Source organism: Aotus nancymaae, unplaced genomic scaffold, assembly GCF_030222135.1.
Source record: "Aotus nancymaae isolate 86718 unplaced genomic scaffold, 86718_ANA_hifiasm-v0.15.2.pri h1tg000051l, whole genome shotgun sequence".
NCBI classification, from domain to species: Eukaryota; Metazoa; Chordata; class Mammalia; order Primates; family Aotidae; genus Aotus; species Aotus nancymaae.
In genome coordinates this window covers 13,640,538-13,659,313 of record NW_026988465.1, presented here as the reverse complement: position 1 = coordinate 13,659,313, position 18,776 = coordinate 13,640,538, and the positions used below count along the sequence as shown (strand labels likewise).

General features: G+C 41.7%; 1 long non-coding RNA gene across 4 annotated transcripts; it reads right to left on the bottom strand.

Annotated features, from left to right (window-relative positions):
- Nucleotides 1-953: 953 nt before the first annotated feature.
- On the bottom strand, nt 954-17,450 carry LOC105733914 (uncharacterized). Of its 4 annotated transcripts, none has more exons than XR_001111374.2 (4): nt 15,670-17,450; nt 5,942-6,183; nt 4,273-4,789; nt 954-2,772 (listed from the first exon to the last, which is right to left on the bottom strand). It is a non-coding gene; the product is annotated as an uncharacterized LOC105733914 (long non-coding RNA). The 4 variants fall into 4 exon arrangements; XR_001111377.2 differs by having other exon boundaries at nt 4,555-4,789; XR_001111376.2 differs by having other exon boundaries at nt 5,942-6,051.
- Between the last annotated feature and the right edge of the window lie 1,326 nt (nt 17,451-18,776).

Sequence of the window (18,776 nt, the reverse complement as noted above, 5' to 3'; positions counted from 1 at the left end):
CCTGGGAAGTGGAGGTTGCAGTGAGCCGAGATCATGCCACTGCACTCCAGCGTCGGTGACAGAGAAAGACTCCATCAAAAAGAAAGAAAGAGAAAGAAAGAAAGAAAGAAAAGGAAGGAAGAAGAGAAGGAGAGAAGGAAGGAAAAAGAAAGGAAAAGAAAGGAAAGGAAAAAGGAAAGAAAAGTAGCCAGGTATAGTTGTATGCACCTGTAATCTTAGCTGCAGCTGAGGCAGGGGGATCACTAGAGCCCAGCAGTTGCAGGCTATAGTGAGTTATGATCACACCACTGCACTCCAGCCTGAGCAACAGAGCTAGATCCTATCTCTAAAATAAACAAACAAATAAATATAAAGCAAATCCTTCCCCCACCCCAGATCCCATCTCACTTCACACTTCACATTGATTTTCATGCATCCAAGGAATATATTATTGAGGCCCAATATATCCTGGTGCTTGGCATGACAGCAGTGAAACAGACTGACCTTGTGTGCATGGAGTTTACAGGTTGGTAGAGTATTCATAGACAAGAAAATAGTAAATTCTGATGAATGCTGTGGCGGGGTAAGTACAGGGTGCCATGAGGTTCTCGCGTGGTCCCCATCGGGCTTGGATGCTCATTGACGGGTTCTTTGACTGTGAATGGCTACGATGATGAAAACAGTGAAGGAGAACAGGGAGTGTGCTTGGAGAGTGGACAAAGGGAAAGGGGAGTGTGTTCCAGGCAGAGGGAAACACACTGGCACCATTCCAGGAGCAAGAAAAAGCAATGAAACTACTTTTTAAAAATTTAGTCCCTAGATCACTTCGAAAATTTGCTTCCTTTTGTTGTCTAGGACAGCCTCGGCATGAGCTCAGCATGGCAGACATTGCAACCAGTTGTAAGATGATCTCCCTTCCCTGCCCCAAGCAAACCACCCCCCCATGCTGGCCCTTCCCCTCATTGCTTGGCCTGTCCTTTTGCAGAGCTAGCACTCTGAAGAGGTGGAAAGAGGCTTTCCTCAGTTGAAGCAGCAGCATTATTAACAGAGAAAGAAAAGTCTCCCATGAGCTATAGCAAAATCCTGTAGATTGGTTTATGAATCAATGCAGCTTAGGCTAAAGCAACCTAATTTCCTGAAAGCCACTCTATGGCTTTAGGCTTCCAGAGGGGTATAAAGCTTGTATGATATTTACTTTTAGTTAAAATTAAGTGGAAATGGAAAAAATCTAAAGAGGAATTCTTTTGAGAGGGCATATCATTAATTAAAAAAAAAGGCTACAAAGCAATGTGGACAGAGTCTATTGCACTAAAGATGTTCTGGGAGTATACACACATCAAGGTGATCAATTTATAACTATAGCTAAATAACTGGGTTTCATGTGATTTTTTAATACCCTTTTTACTGTGAAATATAACATACATTCGGGAAAGTACATGCTATAGAAAAGTACAACTTAATAAATTTTTATAAAATAAACATTCACATAACCATGACTCAAGTCAAGAAATAGAACAGAGCTGGGCATGTAATCCCAACACTTTGAGAGATCACGGCAGGAGAACTGCTTGAGCCCGGGAGCTGGAGACCAGACTGAGTAACATAGCAAGACCTCTGCCTGTACAAAAAATTAAAAATTAGCTGGGCATGGTGACATGCGCCTATAGTCCCAGTTACTTGGGACGCAGAGGCAGGAGGGTCGCTTGAGCACAGGAAACTGAGGCTGCAGTGAGCCATGATTACACTATTGTACTCCAGCCTGGGCAACAAGAAGAACTTGCTTTGTTTTATTGTTTCATCACTATACAGTGCTAAATACAATACTTTTTCTACTTTTTGAACTTTAAGTACTGTATATGGAAGCATTTGGTTTTTTGCCTTTCACCATTTAATTTTTTTTATTTTTTGAGATGGTTTCACTCTTGTCGCCCAGTTGGAGTGCAATGGTGCTATCTTGGCTCACTGCAACCTCCGCCTCCCGGGTTCAAGTGATTCTCCTGCCTCAGCCTCTGGAGTAGCTGGGATTACAGGCACCTGCCACCATGCTGCTAATTTTTGCATTTTTAGTAGAGACAGGGTTTTGCCATGTTGGCCAGGCTGGTCTTGAACTCCTGACCTCAAGTGATCCATTTGTCTCGGCCTCCCAAAGTGCTGGGATTACAGGCATGAGCCACTATGCCTGGCCCTATTCTAATATTTTAGAATAGCATTATTCTAAATGCATTGTCACAAAGTGAACACACCTCTGTGACCACCACCCAGGTTAAGACAGAACTTTCTAGCACCCTAGAAGCCACCATCATGTCCCATTCTAATTGTAATCCTCTCTCCTCATCAAAGGTAAACAATTATAATTAGTGTAACACAACTGACCAGTTTTTCATAGTTTCGAACTTTGTACAAACGGAACAGTAGAGCAAACATTCTTTTATGTCTCGCCTCTTTTGTATTTTCCAACAATGTGAGATTCTTTTGTGTTGTTGTATGGAGAGGAATTTGTTCATGTGTTTCTTTTCTTACCACAAGGAGGAAATTTTGGCCTCGGGGAGCTGACCTGCTCAACACTTCTTCAATTCGTGGATGTTACTAACCAGTGCTACAGAAGGATGAGAACACTGTAGAACGATTTGTACTTCAGCGGTTTCTGCTGTGTGAGTACTACGTGTGGGGGTTGGACCGGCTGCAGGAAGAGTGGGTACGATACCGGCAAGTCACCCTCTGGCTTTCGTGATGGCTACTCCACTTGAAACTGTCTCTCAGCAATTTGGGTGCTTTCTTTCTTTTCTTGTCCACCTAAAATGCAAAACTGTATTATATCCTCAGGCCGCATGCTTTTATGTAAAACAGAGCTGTCACTGGATTTTACTGAAAAGTTGATTTATTTCTGAGGATCATGGGAGTCTAAGCATGAAACTGGCATCTGGCAATAAGGAGAGAGAGAGCCTTTGACCTAGAAGCAGACGCAGCTTCCAAGCTGTGCTGGCACGTAAGGGAACAGGGAACTTGTAGCAAAAATCATGGCCTCAAAACTTTCTAGGGGAAAAATCCTAAAGCTGTCCTCCAAAAGGAAAGGTAAAATCAATAGCTTACATTTTTTACTCTCTCAAATAAGCAATGTTTAACCCGTTCCATACAAAGCAATGGTTTAAATCTAGCTTTTGGTTTTATGTCAACAGAGCTTGAACTCTTAAAATGGAATCTTGATATCAATCTATTTTTTAAATCAGCCAAGCAGGCCCTCATTTGGTAACTCTCTGAAAGGCTGTGTGAATGTGTAGTAAACGTAATTTTTTTCTTTTTTCTTTTTTTTCCTGAGGTCTTGAGCTGTAATTATTAAAGCTTCAAATGTCCCCGGTGATCTTAGCTAGATAATCAAATTTGGATCATAAGAATGAAATAACCTAAAGTGTGCCTTCATTACTGCTCTACTGAAAATAATTCACTTAAGATAATTCTTACCCTCCTCCACCTCCAAATCCATTACTAGATCATGGAGATAGACAGTAAATTTCTAAGAAAATTCAAAACAATAAAATTAATTCTCAAAACAAAAATTTCCATATGTATATCTAACAAGTAGAATTTTTTTGCCACCACCACAAAAATAAGGCCAGGTGCAATGGCTCACGCCTGTAATCCCAACACTTAGGGAAGCCAAGGCAGGAGGATTGCTTGAGCCCAAGAGTTCGAGACCAGCCTGGGTAACAATAATGACACTCCCATCTCTACAAAAAAGAAAAAAAAGTTAGCGAGGTGTGGTGGTGCATGTCTGTAGTCCCAGCTACTTCAGAAGCTGAAGCAGGAAGCTTGCTTGAGTCCAGGAGTTTGAGGCTGTAGTGAGCCATGATCATGCCCCTGCACTCCAGCCTAGGTGACAGAGCAAGACACTGTCTCAAAAACAACAATAACAACAAAAATAACAAAAGTAGCATAAAATATTGCTGAAATATTTTGCAAAACAACAAAGCAAAATGCTGACTAGAATTGCAAAATTTAGGAGACCTTACTGCCAAACTAGCTATTGAAGAGCTTACTGATTAACTTTCTAGAAAACAGGAAAGAACATCCTTAAAAAACAGCTGATTGAGAAGAGTTTTTATTAATGAACTACATAAGTATCCACTGGAAAAGTTATCTATGAATATATAAGTAATTTTGAACAAAGAATATATTTAGTCTTGTAGAAACTTAAACCATGTGAAATCAAGATTTCATCCAATTGAGCAGTACTAAAGTGTTTTTGTTATCCTTTGGTTTACTAAAAAGATAAAAATCTCCTTTCCTCCCACTTACCTCTCTCTCTAAAAGAGGCTAGGAGAAGTTCTTAGACCAGGAAGGCACTGGGTGGGAAGTAATTGTGTAAGTCTCCCAGTCTCCTCTTCCAGTGCTTTTTAATCCTTATCCACCAATCTTCCCTGCGATTTCATGAAAAGAGGATCCCAGCTGTGCCAAATAGTGTGGTAGCTATATAATCTAGATAACCCACAGGGGTTTCAGACAGAAATTAACAAATCTATTTTAGCTTGAAACCTTACTTGTAAAGAGTATCAACCAGTTTCCTAAACATCTACAGACCAGACAGAAACGCCATCATCTTGCTTTGTAAGAACCCAAGTGTGAGGGCTGCCATGATCGAAGTCTTCTAGAATTGGGTTTTGCTCATCACAGCAGTGTCCACCTTCAATGAGGGCTAGAGGAGAGCAAACACAGGACTAGAAGGGTGATGTCTTAGGTTCCAGTGCTGAATTTGCCATGAACTAGTTGTATGATCTTTGCCAATTTCCTGCAACTCTTTGGCCCAGATTCCTGTCTATAAAATGAAAAAAAAAAATTGAACTAAATTCTGTAAGGATCCTTCCAGTTCTAATGAAATGGTATTGCATAGCTATATTTTTTACACTGTAATTAAGTAATAGGCCGCCCTCTCCTCGTTATTCTGCATCCAGTTGGATTCATCAATACTTTTTTTTGTTTTTTTGTTTTTTGTTTTTTGTTTTTTGCAGTTGCACTGAGAGATGGTGTCGGGTTTGGGAACCTAACTCATTCCTGGCACCAATCACTGGTCACCTCTCAGATGTGTACTCAACTCAATGTGCTTTCGTGTCCTCCTCCTTAGGTTCTTGTAGAACAACCCATTTTCTGGCACTGGAATTCCCATTACGTTCTATGGGAACATTATTTCACAACTGAAAGTATGAGGAAGACATGGTAAAGAGTTCTGGGCTGCCACGTGTGTTTGTGATACTCCCTGGAGGACTCAGGAATCATTAATCAATGGATCTCACTCTCTTTAACCTTTGAGAGTTATCATATGCATAGTGTCAACATTTAATAATTTTTTTTTGAGACAGAGTCTTGCTCTATTGCCCAGGCTGGAGTGCAGTGGCGCGATCTCAGCTCACTGCAACCTCTGCCTCCCAGGTTCAAGTGATCCTCCTCCCTCAGCCTCCTGAGTAGCTGGGATTACAGGCGCCCACCACCATGCCTGGCTAATTTTTGTTTTTTTGTTTTTTTTTAGTAGAGATGGGGTTTTGCCATGTTGGGCAGGCTGGTCTCGAACTCCTGACCTCTGGTGATCCGCCCACCTCAGCCTCCCAAAGTGCTGGAATTAAAGGTATGAGCCACCATGTCCGGCCAACATTTAATAATTTTAACTAGGGCTCGGAGGGCAATTTGAGATAGTATGTTGCAAAACATCACCAATGAGACCTGGCATGTGAGAGAATTTTCCTGCACTAAGAAGGACAGCAGATGCCACATGGAGGAGCTGCAAACTGGTAGCAAACCCACTCCACCCTACTATGAGCCTTTCCTGTTTTGTCAGCTAGCATGGTTTCCTAAATCTCAGATTGCAGCAGAACTGTTCTGCAATTCCATGGCTAGCTATTTCGGGAGCCTAACACAGCAGGACAAATGTGCACAAGTCCACACAGTATGACAGAAGAATTAAAAATGTATTTACCATCTGTTGGTAGTTTCCTTGCGGGTCCCTTTTCTTTTCCTCTCCTGCAGCCACAAATAGGGTCTTCTCACTTCCTTCCAACTTCAGAAAGCTGGGTTCTCTTCACATCTCTGCAAACACAGGACTTGGATGTTTTTTTTTTTTTTTTTTTTCTTTTTTCTTCTTCAAATTTCCCAGACTGTTGAACTCTGGTCTATTTCAGCTTCTAGAATCATTTCTCCCAAATGCAAAGTGGAGTGAGGCTGTGGAGAGGTTATAGTGTTTTGCACATTTTGTGTGGCCAGGCTACTTTCAGACACTAAGCTTTGATTGTGGTCAAAGAGGATTCTGGGAAGCTTGTGGGGTCCCAGAGTAACTGAAGGAAATGAAGTCATTAAATAAGGCCTGAGAACTCATGTTGGCCTTTTACAATCTCCTTTGTCCTCACCGTATTGGGATGCTTTAGACAGGATTTTAATAGGAAAGGGTTCTAGGAATTCAAGCATGAACTTCAAGTGAGAGTCACTTCCAGCCCACATAGTAGCATGAGTAAAAATTATAAGCTGGAATATAATTTTGTTAGTTGGGAAACCACTTAGGTTGATCTGAAGCCAATTCGCTTATAGAGAAATACTCAGTTCTCAATCAGCATCGCTAGCTTTAACTTCTGTGATATAGGTGTTATTCATAATTCATGTATAATCCAAAAACTAGAGATTGGTATTAAAAATGGTCTCTTAGCCAAAAGATTGCAATGCGGTGTTATGACTCTAACTGTCCTATTTCATCCGGGTAATGACTTGCTAACAATTCTCAGGCTGCATAGGTGGATAACTTCACTTTGGAACCAGTGCTGGATGACCTTGACCTTTGGGGAGGTCCTTTAAACTCCAAGCCTTGGTTTAATCACCTAGTAAGTGAGAATCATGATCTCTATCTCACAGTATCCTCTCGGGGATGAAATGAAATGACATCTACAAAGCCTAAATGTGAGACTCAGCTCATTCCAATTCAGCCTTAACAGTCATGGCAGACACTAAGGCAAAGGTCAAGTAAAGAGAACATGTATCATACCATAGCGTGGACAAGATGGATTAGTTTTGGACTAGCTCCTAATGAGATAATCATTGTGTTGAGGCTGATAGAACTTTGCATGTAGTAGGTTCTGGAAAATATTATTGATTACTTCATTTAATAGTTAATGCCTATTTAGTGGGTGTCTATCATATGCTAAGAACTATTCTAGATGAATGAGACAGTAAAAAAAAAAAAAAATCTGCCCTCCTGACAACAAACAAACAAAAAAAGTAGACAGCATAGAGTGTTATAAGATGATACATGTATGGGATAAATGAGCAGGGCAGCGTGGACCAGGGAAGTCAGGGAGTCGAGTTTTCAGTAGGGTGTTCACAGCAGGCTTCATTAGGAGGTTAATTCTTAGAAAAAAAGAAGTGGGGCTGGGCGTGGTGGCTCGCACCTGTAATCCCAGCACTTTGGGAGGCCGAGGCGGGCAGATCATGAGGTCAAGAGATTGAGATCATCCTGGCCAACATGGTGAAACCCTGTCTTTACTAAAAAATACAAAAATTAGCTGGGTGTGGTGGTGTGTGCTTATAGTCCCAGCTACTCAGGAGGCTGAGGCGGGAGAATTGCTTGAACCCGGGAGGCGGAGGTTGCAGTGAGTCGAAATCGTGCCACTGCACCCCACCTGGCACCTGGTGACAGAGCCAGACTCTGCCTCAAAAAAAAAAAAAAAAAAAAGATCGAGACCATCATGGCCAACATGGTGAAACCCCGTCTCTACCAAAAATACAAAAATTAGCTGGGCATGGTGGCACATGCCTGTAGTCCCAGGTACTCAGGAGGCTGAGATAGGAGAATCACAACCTGGGAGGCAGAGGGTGCAGTGAGCCAAGATCACGCCATTGCACTCCAGCATGGTGACAAAGCAAGACTCTGTCTTAAAAAAAAAAAAAAAGAGAAAAAGAACGAGAACAAGGTGAAGAAGTGAGCCATGTGAACACCAGAGGGAAAAGCATTCCAAGCCGAGGGAACAGCACATACAAAGACTCTGAGGCAAGAGAACAGCTGGCTTGTCTGAGGACCAGCAAAGGGGATAGTGAGGCTGGCGATGTGAGAGCAGGCACAGTGAGAGATGAGATCAGAAGAGTTGAGGACCTGATCAAGGGCAGCCCTGTCGGCCATGAGGGGCTTTTACTTGACTATGGGGTAGCCCTTGGGCACCACTGAGCAGAGCTGTGGCATCAACCAATGCCAAGAGTAAAGTGTGGTGTGGGCTGGTAACTGGGGAAGCAAGGGCCAACTTCGGAGGCTGTCGCAGTAACCCTGATGAAGGACAGTGGTGGTTTAACGCCAGTGGTAGCAGTCCCAGGGCTGAAAAAAGGTCAGATTCTAGATATGTTTTGAAGGTAGATCTAATTGGATTTTTGGCAAACTGGATGTGGGGTCTGAACAACAGAGTCAAGATCTCGCCAATGGTTCTGGTCTTGAACAGGTGGAAAAATGGAGTTGCCATTTTCTGAGATTTGCATATAAGAACTGCGTTCTCCATCTTAAGAGGACTTCCTTGGTATTCTGGCTCGAGTGTGAGCCCTCCCCTTCCACCTGCTGAGGGAGACTTCTTGAAACAAATGAATTTCTCATTGCTTTTTGAAAAAGGAGAATCAGAAAGACCAAGGTCTTCATAAGCACTTTGATAACACTCAAATAGATGGTAAAGGCTGGGCGTGGTGACTCACGCCTGTAATCTCAGCACTTTGGGAGACCCAGGTGGGTAGATCACGAGGTCAAGAGATAGAAACCATCCTGGTCAACATGGTGAAACCCCGTCTCTACTAAAAATACAAATATTAGGTGGGTCTGGTGGTGGGGGCCTGTAGTCCCAGCTACTAGGGAGGCTGAGGTAGGAGAATTGCTTGAACCTGGGAGGCAGAGGTTGCAGTAAGCTGAGATCCTGCCACTGCACTCCAGCCTGGAGACAGAGTGAGACTCTGTCTCAAAAAAATTATTTAAATAATAAATAGACAGTAAAAGAAAGCCAAACAGTTAGCATTGGATTTCCTCAATGTCAAATTCATTTAGTTTTTTCGGTCTCTTCTTCACCCCAACCCCACATGCTGGAAGACCACTTCTGCAGAGAGAAGCTGCTGGTGCATCGGGCTCCCAGCAGAGGGAGCTAAGGAGGGCGGAGGAGGACATGGACACCAGCTGAGGCCCTGTGCAGGAGTGTCATGTATTTGTGCTCTCTGAGGCCTGGGGCTGGAAGCCAGATGTTTTTCCGGGATGATGGGGAGGTGGTTCTAGAACTCTATCAATTTTTCTATTCCATTAGACCTTTTCTTTTGTTTACTGGGATTGTCATAGGTGCAAGACCAATTGTACATCCAAAACAGATTACCTAGGAGTATCTGATGCAGAAAGGGCCACCTATGTAAATAAAGAGAAGAAAGGAGAATGCAGCAGACCTGGCATCACGGATATCACTAGGAGGGTGCATTCGTCTCCTAGGGCTGCCAAAAATACAAAAATTACAAAAAATACAAAAAATTACTTGTAACCAAGTACCACAAACTGGGTGGCTTAAAACAGCAGGTATCTATCCTCTCCCAGTTCTGAAGTTAGAAGACTGAAATCGGCCAGGCGCAGTGACTCACGCCTGTTAATTCCAGCACTTCGGGAGGCCAAGGTGGGCAGATCACCTGAGGTCGGGATTTCGAGACCAGCCTGACCAACATGGAGAAATCCCCGTCTCTACTAAAAATACAAAATTAGCTGGGCATGGTGGTGTGCGCCTGAAATCCCAGCGACTCAGGAGGCTGAGGCAGGAGAATCTCTTGAACCTGGAAGGCGGAGGTTGCGGTGAGCCAAGACCGCATCATTGCACTCCAGCCTGGGCAACAAGAGTGAAACCCTGTCTCAAAAAATAAAAATAAAAAATAGTAAGAAGTCTGAAATCAAGGTGTCGACAGGGCCATCCTTTCTCTAAAGGCTCTAGGAGAGGAGCCTCCCTTGCCTCTTCTACCTTCTGGTGGTTGCTAGCAATCCCTGGCGTTCCCTGGCTCGTGGCAGCATATCTCCAATCTCTGCCTTGTCTTCATGTGGTCATCTACCTTGTATCTCCTCTGTTTCTGTGACTTCTCTCCTTATGAGGACAACAGTTGTATTGGATTTAGGGTCCACCCTAAAACAGTAAAACCTCATCCTAACTAATTAAATCTGCAAAAATCCTACTCCCAAATAAGGCCACGCTCATAGTTACTGGGGTTAGGACATCTTATGGGGGCCACAATTCAACTCATAACAGAGGGCAGTGGAAAGTTGCATGAAGAGCTGATCAGTGGAGGGGAGTCACATAATTGGAGCAATAAACAAAGGAAGCGCAGTTGCTCACTGAAACTGTGAGGGAGGTCAAATGGGTTTGGGAGTAGCAGGAAGTTATTCAAATAAGAGAAGCTTCCACTTTGGATACTCTCTCCATCTGTGCTTATGGCCCTGTTTTTTTCGGTTAGAGGTTTAAAAAAATATTGTATAAATAAAAAGAATAAGAAAATAGCACTTCTCTGACTCACACATTGGGCAGAGCCGCAGACTCCTGTGATAATCAAGAAAGACTTCACAGAAGTGTTGATGCTGGAGCCGGATCTCAAAAGCATGAAGATAAAATCTCCATGCAAAAAAAAAAAAAAAGGAGGGAGGAGAAGAAAGGACTCTCTATATAGAAAGTATACGCACACACATAATGATATTTAATGATAACCCCATACTCTGTAGGTAGGGAGTACAGTCTTTAAAGGTAAGGCACTTGTCTATTAACCTGTATTACTCAGACACAGTATTTAAAAAATGAAGGGGCAAAAATGTTTCTGGCTTTAATAAATGCACAAATAAGCACATGATAACCTGGAGGAACACTAGGGGCACATATCAGGAGGAGTTAATTATTGGACACATTTGCCAAAGCACAAATATGGAAACCCCACCCTCAGCCAGATCTGGAGAAATCAAAGGGCTGAATTTGGTATAAATTCCTTTGCCCTGATTGCATAAGGAGATCTGCCAACATTTTTCACTCTGATATATTCCTTTCTGCACAAAGGGTCGAACTGGGTTCTTAAAAACCAGATCATGAACTAAGATATGCAATTCTGAATCACCATCGTGATCTAGGAAAATTAACTCCTCACTGATCTTCCCAGATAAGCAACCAAGCTTGTTGCCTCCAAGATCTGCATCAGGGTCTGGCTAGTTTCTGTCATAGAGCAACTCCCCTTTTTTGGCATAAGAATGTACAGGATGCCAGCAAAGTTCACACTGGGTCATCTAAGTCTCTTTAAAGTCATGATGATTCATTGCTGGGGGTTGGGGAGAGAAGGTAGTGAGGGAAAAGGAAGTGCTAAGCCAAGGGGCGGAGCAATATAATTATGAAATTGACAGCCGGAAAAGCTAGCCCTGGGAGTGAAGGGGTCACGTGTTCTTACTCCTGGTATTGAAGCTACAACTTTTAAACTTTTAAACTGGAATAGGTGCGGGAAATTAGGAAGCAGATCCCGTGATTTGATTGGCTTTCAGAGGAAACACATCCAGTGCCTCATATATTTATAATAATTATGATGTATCAATTTTCTTAACCTGTTTATGCCTGAGGTGGCAATTTTTTGAATTTTTGCAATCAGACCTTGGCGATGACCTTGAGCAGTAGGATACAAATGACAACCACATGCTTAGCGTTCCGATAATGGAACACTAGGCACAATTGTTAATATCTGACAAAGAAGAAAAGTTCTCTCATGATAGTGCAGTTAGCAGAATAAAAATTTGGCTGTAGTGGTATGAGTGAAAAATCTGTCTTCTTCTGCTTGATTTACTCGTATTCTAGCTGACAGGGTCTTCCATTCTGTGCATTCATTTTGTACTTAAAAAGGGATTGTTTGTAATTCACAGTTTAAGTCTGAGTGCTATTATTCTGCTCTGCCAGAAAGCATCTGTGGCAGTAGCCATGGTTTTATGTCTGTGTCTCAGACACAAAGCAAATCAGTATCTTCAGTCTCCAGTCTTGAGAGCTTCCCAGGTCTCCCAGCAGTTAAACTTTGGAGAGGCCTGACAGAGACGGTTCTGCAAATATCAAACTGCCTGACGACCGTCACTGAAATCCTGACACAGGCCATTTCCTTGGTGAACTCTAGTTATTTGTGTCAAAAAGCAAAGTTTGCCAATGCATTTTTCTCCAACTCTCCCTCTTTGGGGGTAAACTTGGTAAATTCCTCATAAAATAATTTTCTTAAACTCTGACCCTCATTCGGATCAGCTTCTCCTGGCCAATATTGACTCAAGAAAAATAAAGTAACTAAGACAGCTTATAGCCACATATTTTAATGTCATGAAGTTAGAACAACAAAGAACTTTGCTCACTCCTTCCATCAAAATTTGATGTTTATTTCTGCAGCCTGTTGTTGCCCATGATGTTATTTCAAAGGCACCCTCAGCTTAACATGTAAAACCCATCAGCCGCCACTACCTTCAGTTCAAACAATGGTGGCTACTGGCTTTGATTTTAATTTGGAAAATGTATTTCTTTTGAGGAAACAAAATGCCAAGTTGTTAATGAAAGGCTTTTAATAGATTTCCAAATGCTCCTGGCCAATACCGAAGTTCAACTCATTCATTCTAGGCCTTAAAATATTGTCTGTTTTTTTTCCATGTAAGAAAAGCTATGTTCTTTAGATGACTAAGACCATCAATTATGAGACTTAATAGGCCCTTGCCTTACATTCAATCTTGGTCAGAGCTGCATTGATGAAAACTTATCTAGGTCTTGCTTGCAAAATAAATAATGATGATGAAAAATCATCTTACTTCTTTTCAGAGCATCATATGGTACTAAATATATTAGGAAGTTAAAAAAAAACAACATTTCCTTTTGGTGGCCTTGATGTGTTTTTTTTTCGTTAAGCAACAAATTATATAATTTTCATTATCAATGTCCAGAGCCATCTGTCACTAGGAGGTATCAGCCCCAAACCATTTAGCCACAAGCAGCAAAACCAGCTGTAACTCTAGGATGCTTGTGCTCATGCTTTTGAAAACAGAGCATAGGTTTCCCATCAGCCTCCCAGAGTGACAAGGTACCAGAGCTCCCCTGAGAAGACTGAGTCACAGATAAGCCTAATACATTTTTGTTTTGCAGGCCTGTAACAGATCTACCAGTGAGATCATGCATTCACCGACCGTCTACTCTCAGTGATCATTATTACAAACCATGATAAGGTCTGTGTTACACAGTGCAAGGGGGAAACATGAGGAAGGTAGAAAAGTAAGTTATTTACTACATCACTGCAGAGAGCCATGCTGGGATTCTAAGGTCTCAAACTGTGGGTACTTAGAACCAATTCCTGTGCCTCCTCAGCCCCAATATCTGTACCAGTGTTGTTCATTAGAAATGAAATACACAACCCTTCCACACATGTGATATTAAACTTTATAGTAGCCACATTAAGAAAAGTAAAAAGAGGCTGGGTGTGGTGTAATCTCAGCATTTTGGGAGGCCAAGGCCCAGGAGTTCAATAGCAGCCTGGGCAATATGGCGAAACTCCATCTCTGCAAAAGACACAAAAATTAGCTGGGCATAGTGGCCCATGCCTGTAGTTCCAGCTACTCAGGAGGCTGAGGTGGGAGGATCACTTGAGCCCGGGAGGTGGAGGTTGCAGTGAGCAGAGACTGCACTGCTGCACTGCACTCCAGCCTGGGTGACAGACTTAGACCTTGTCTCAAAAAAAAAAAAAAAGTAAAAAAAGAAACAGGTAAAATGAAGTTTAATATTTTGTTTAACCCAATATATGCTATTAAAAAATAACCCAATATTTTCATTTCAACATTTAATCAATATAAAAATTGAGATATTGCATGTATATATATAATATATATAATTAATATAATAATGAATGGTGGCCGGGCGCGGTGGCTCAAGCCTGTAATCCCAGCACTTTGGGAGGCCGAGGCGGGTGGATCACGAGGTCAAGAGATCGAGACCATCCTGGTCAACATTGTGAAACCCCGTCTCTACTAATACAAAAAAATTAGCTGGGCACGGTGGCGCGTGCCTGTAATCCCAGCTACTCAGGAGGCTGAGGCAGGAGAATTGCCTGAACCCAGGAGGCGGAGGTTGCGGTGAGCCGAGATCGCGCCATTGCGCTCCAGCCTGGGTAACAAGAGCGAAACTCCGTCTCAAAAAAAAAAAAAAAAAAAAAAATAATGAATGGTATATAATATATATTATATATAAAATATATATTTTTTAAACCGAATTTTTTAAATCTGAGGAATATTTCACACTTACAGCACATCTTAATTTGGACTAATCACGTATTTCAAGTGCTCAATAAACATAACGGATAGTGCAGACTTAAGGTACCTTTTTTTAATTATAGAGTCTTATTTCAAAGATGGGTACGACTTTAATTTCACTCTTGACTAATGGTAATTCTATTTTCATTACCAGGAAGCCTGTCTGGCTACAGTTTGGTAGAAGGTCAAGAAAGATGATTCAGAAGCATGTCCTTTAAGAGTCTCGGTGCCACGCACAGAGCCCAGTGACTTTAGTCTGGGTGTGGTGACCTGACTTCAGAGTCTATTGTGTGAGTGTTTTTCACTTTTGAGTTTGTTTTACTTTTCTCGTGTCCCCAGCCTTATTTGTGAGTGCAATCTAAGGAAAGTCTATTTGTTTTGCAAGCACACTACGGTTTGCTCAGATTTTTAAATGACATATGTAGGATTACACCCTCTTTATTCTGTCAGTGTTTCCATTAAAAATTCAAACTTTCCGGGATTTATTACACATCCATAACAAATTGCTCCAGGCAGAAACTTGGCAAACCCTCTTTAGTGTGGGAGAGAAATTCTTTTTAGCATTTTTAAAAAGATAAAAATAAATAAATGTTTACTAACTCAACTTACTCATGTGAGTTTATGATAGGGAAGACAGTCAAATAAAATACACATTATATCTTCACATTTGTTTGTCATACAAATTTGAAATATTAATATTAGCTTCTAAGTCAACTTTTGCTCAAGAGTTACACAATTGTTCCCCCCTACCTCCCAAATTTTTAATGATTCTAGTGTTTGATTCTCATATTTGGAAGTCTGATCGATTCTGGCAGGTGCTGGATCCATCAACTATGAATATTTGCATTTCATCGTGGTAAAAATTAACAATTTTCCAAAGGTAAAGTTTGTTCTGCTCTGAACTCCTAGCACACTAAGATGTCTTACTCAATTTTATATTCTCAGGTCCAGTTATTGTAGATGCAGAATAAATAACTGCTTGTAAATAATACATACATAAACATATTAACTAAGAATAACTTTGAAAAACCTGTAAAACTATAAAAATGTTCTGTATCTTTAATCTGTATAATTTCCCTCATTTACCAACACCTCAAAGCATTATTGAAAAAATTAAACGACTCAATATTATGAAAGCATGACCTGGTTCCATAACTTTTTTGATACTTGGGTTTTATCACATATCTTATCTGCTTCAAGGGAGTTTTTGAGGATGCAACATAAAAGAGTCGTGAAAAGTATGAAATGCTACGTAGGTATAACTGAAAACTAAAACTTCACCACAGCAAGCATTAAGGAGAAACCCCTAAAATTATTGTGAATGTAAACACAGGGAAAGGCCCATGGACCTTAACCAACATGTGTGACACCAAATGAAATGAACTTACCTGATGTAGGGTCCCATGAACTGACTCTGTTAAGGTTGCCTGATTCCGTATTGTGTTATCTTTGTTTTTGAGTAGAGCAAAGGTGAGGCATCTTTTTCACTTTTGAGGTCCAATTTCTTTTAACAATTCAAGCCTAAAACTCTAAAGAAGTTTATCTTTATTTTCTTCAACTTCCAGTCTGTTCAATTACATAGTTGTTATGACCTGGTAAGCTGTTTGTGTTTGTTCGGTTGTTTTGCTTCACTTTGAACTACGCAACAGGCCACTTCCAATGAAAACATATACTACAATTTAAAATCTGTCATGTTGTGGAGAAACCTGTGCGCTGGTTTTATTAAGCACTCTTGTGCTCCCTCTGCTGCCATGAAGAAAATGTTCATGTTCAAGACCCCAGTACATTCCTCAGCAGAGCATTCTCTTCCGGCAATAATGATGCAGATGTGTGCTCTTAAAATGCAGTAGTATTTATCCAAAGCATATAATGTAATAATTCTTCATTGCAATGCACAAATTAATAAAAGGCTGTAATTAATAAAAAGGAGCAAGCAAGCAAGAAATAGAGGAATTAACTTCTGCACCTGTGCCCCAATTTATTTAGCTTGATCCCTGTGGTATAGACCATTGTTCTTCACATGATAATGTGTTTAGGAATCACCCAGGGGCCTGGTTCAAGAAAGATTCTGATTTGGTATGTCTGGGGTAGAACCCTTGACTCTGAACGTCTAAAAAGCTCCTTAGTGCTACTGCGGCTACTTTAAAGACTACACTTTAAGAAGTAAGGGTGTAATATGTAATTACATATTTGCTGGTCCATTTAAAACCTTCAAGAGTAGATACCACCAAAACAGTAAAATAGGTCTGTGATTACAATTATTTTTCATGGAATTTAAGCAATCTACAACACAGGTTACGAGTCAAGCTCGTCGGGCCTTATTTATCTATTTCCTGTAATTTCAAAGGTTGACTTACGCTTGCACAAATATAACATCAGCCTTATGACTAGGACTGTAGTACTATATATTTGCCTACTAGCTTCTTGAAAGCTCTGCCCTTTCTCATTGAGTTTTTATTTGCACAAGAAAGTCTTGTTTCTAAAGAATCAGTGTCTGTTATTTGTGATTGTACATTTAATATTTTGCCATCTGAAAACAAAATATTTCAGTACTAAAGGTAATGAGACTGTTTAATGAATATGGTGTTTATGCTGGATCTTTCAGGAAGAAATAGTTACATCTTTGGTGGCAGTTTATGGCTTTAATCTCAATGGCTAAGAAAGTAAATGACACATTTCTTATTAATTGTTTTTACCATTTGAGTAATATACATATTTAGCTTCCTTGAGAGAACATTTAAATAAATTGACTAACTCTAATCTGAATTATGTGTTTTAATTTAAGGTTGTTAAAATCATGTAAATTAACTGGTTGTGCCAACCAGTAATAATATTGTAATAATTACAATATTAGCTTTTTTAACTGAAAATTATCTACATGTAAGATGTCTAAAAATAGAGTGGAGGTGGATTGGACAGTTTGCAGATTATGAGTTGGAATAAAAACATCGCAGTTAAGCCAAAAACATGGCAACCAATATTTTCTGTTATAAAAATATTTGAGATGAATTTAGTTTTTATGAAAGCTGTCTGAAACTGAAATGAATAGCAGAAGCCTTCTGTTTATTCACAGTCCGGTAATAATAATACCTGCAGCACAAAGCATGCGTCTTTTCTATACAAAGCCAACAAGCTTCTGCTCCTTTCTGAAGTCGACTTTGTCAAGTAGGGGGTTGGGGGCGGGGGTGAGGATAGGGGTGGGGGATATTTTACCCGGTTATGCTCTGACGTGCTAACCTTCACTTGACAAAGCTTGTGAACGAAAACAAAACCTATCAGAGCCTTTTCAGGAAACTGATGTTAACTGTCCGCTAGAGGCTGTAATGAGACCAACAATGTCACTTTAGACCAACCCGAGGTTTCAACCTTAACAGTCATCGATTTTTAAATCGGGGGGGGGGGGAAGTTGTAGAAATGAGTAAGAGTGAACAGTAGTAGTTACATTTAAATAGCCACTTACATGTGCACGGCATTTCAAAAATGTGAGAAAAAATATTTCCGGGGCTCTGCACTTTCCTCACTCGTATGTTTATTTTTATTTCAGGAGCACGTAGGCTCTTGCAGGCCAGAGTTGTGTAAAACCTGACACATGTTTTGATCATTCTCTGCCCTGCCTCAGTTGGTGACTAACCGTTAGATCATAAGTAAACTCAGCCAAAAGGTCTCTCAAATACAGCTTACAGTCAAGAGCGGTGGCTTTCAGAAAGAAACTTACGCGAAGGGGTCATGTTTCCAGACACCTAGTTCTAAGCACTTGAAGGAGGTCAAATGTTGCCCGACACCTACTGGCCTTCCAGAATCATCTGCAACAAAAACACCGCCCTGAGCGCCCGTAGTCTGGAGGCGCCTCCCAGTCCTCCAGGTGCCACACCTGTTGGCAATGTTAGCCCAGCTGAAGAGGATTCTTTCGCGTGGAGGTCACACCTGGCGGCGGGACAGGCGGAGGGGCGGGCGGAGTGGTGGGAGTCGCGGCCGCACTGAAACACCGAGTCCGGACTCAAGTTCTTCATCGATTCCCGAGAGCTGCCATTTGATGCTCCGGTGGCTTTCTCTGTCTCCTACACTGGTTACCTCATTTCCGATTAAATTAATGATCCGAAATTAGCTGCGAGAGGAGTGCACGGGTCTCCTTTCCAGGCTAGAGCGGAGTAAGTAGCTCCAGATCGAAGCCGATTTCCGGACCTGCGGAGAGAGAGAGGGCACGGCCGGGCGTTCTCAGGCAGCGAAGGTGAGGGCGCCTGTGCAGTCGGGGGGCCCCGGGAAACTTTGCGGAGTTGCACGCAGAGGCAATCCCTGCGGCCCCCGGGCCTGGGTTCCGGAACGCCGCAGCGACGCCGGTTTGCGGGTTAAATAACGTGCAGCTGATGATCGGAGGGAGCCCTTTTAGACGCGGCTTGGGGCGCCGGGGACCCAGGGCACGTTGGGATTAGAACCGGCCGACGTCCCCTCCCCCCTGGGGTGTTTCATTGGCTGCCAGCTGAAGCTTGACACCCCT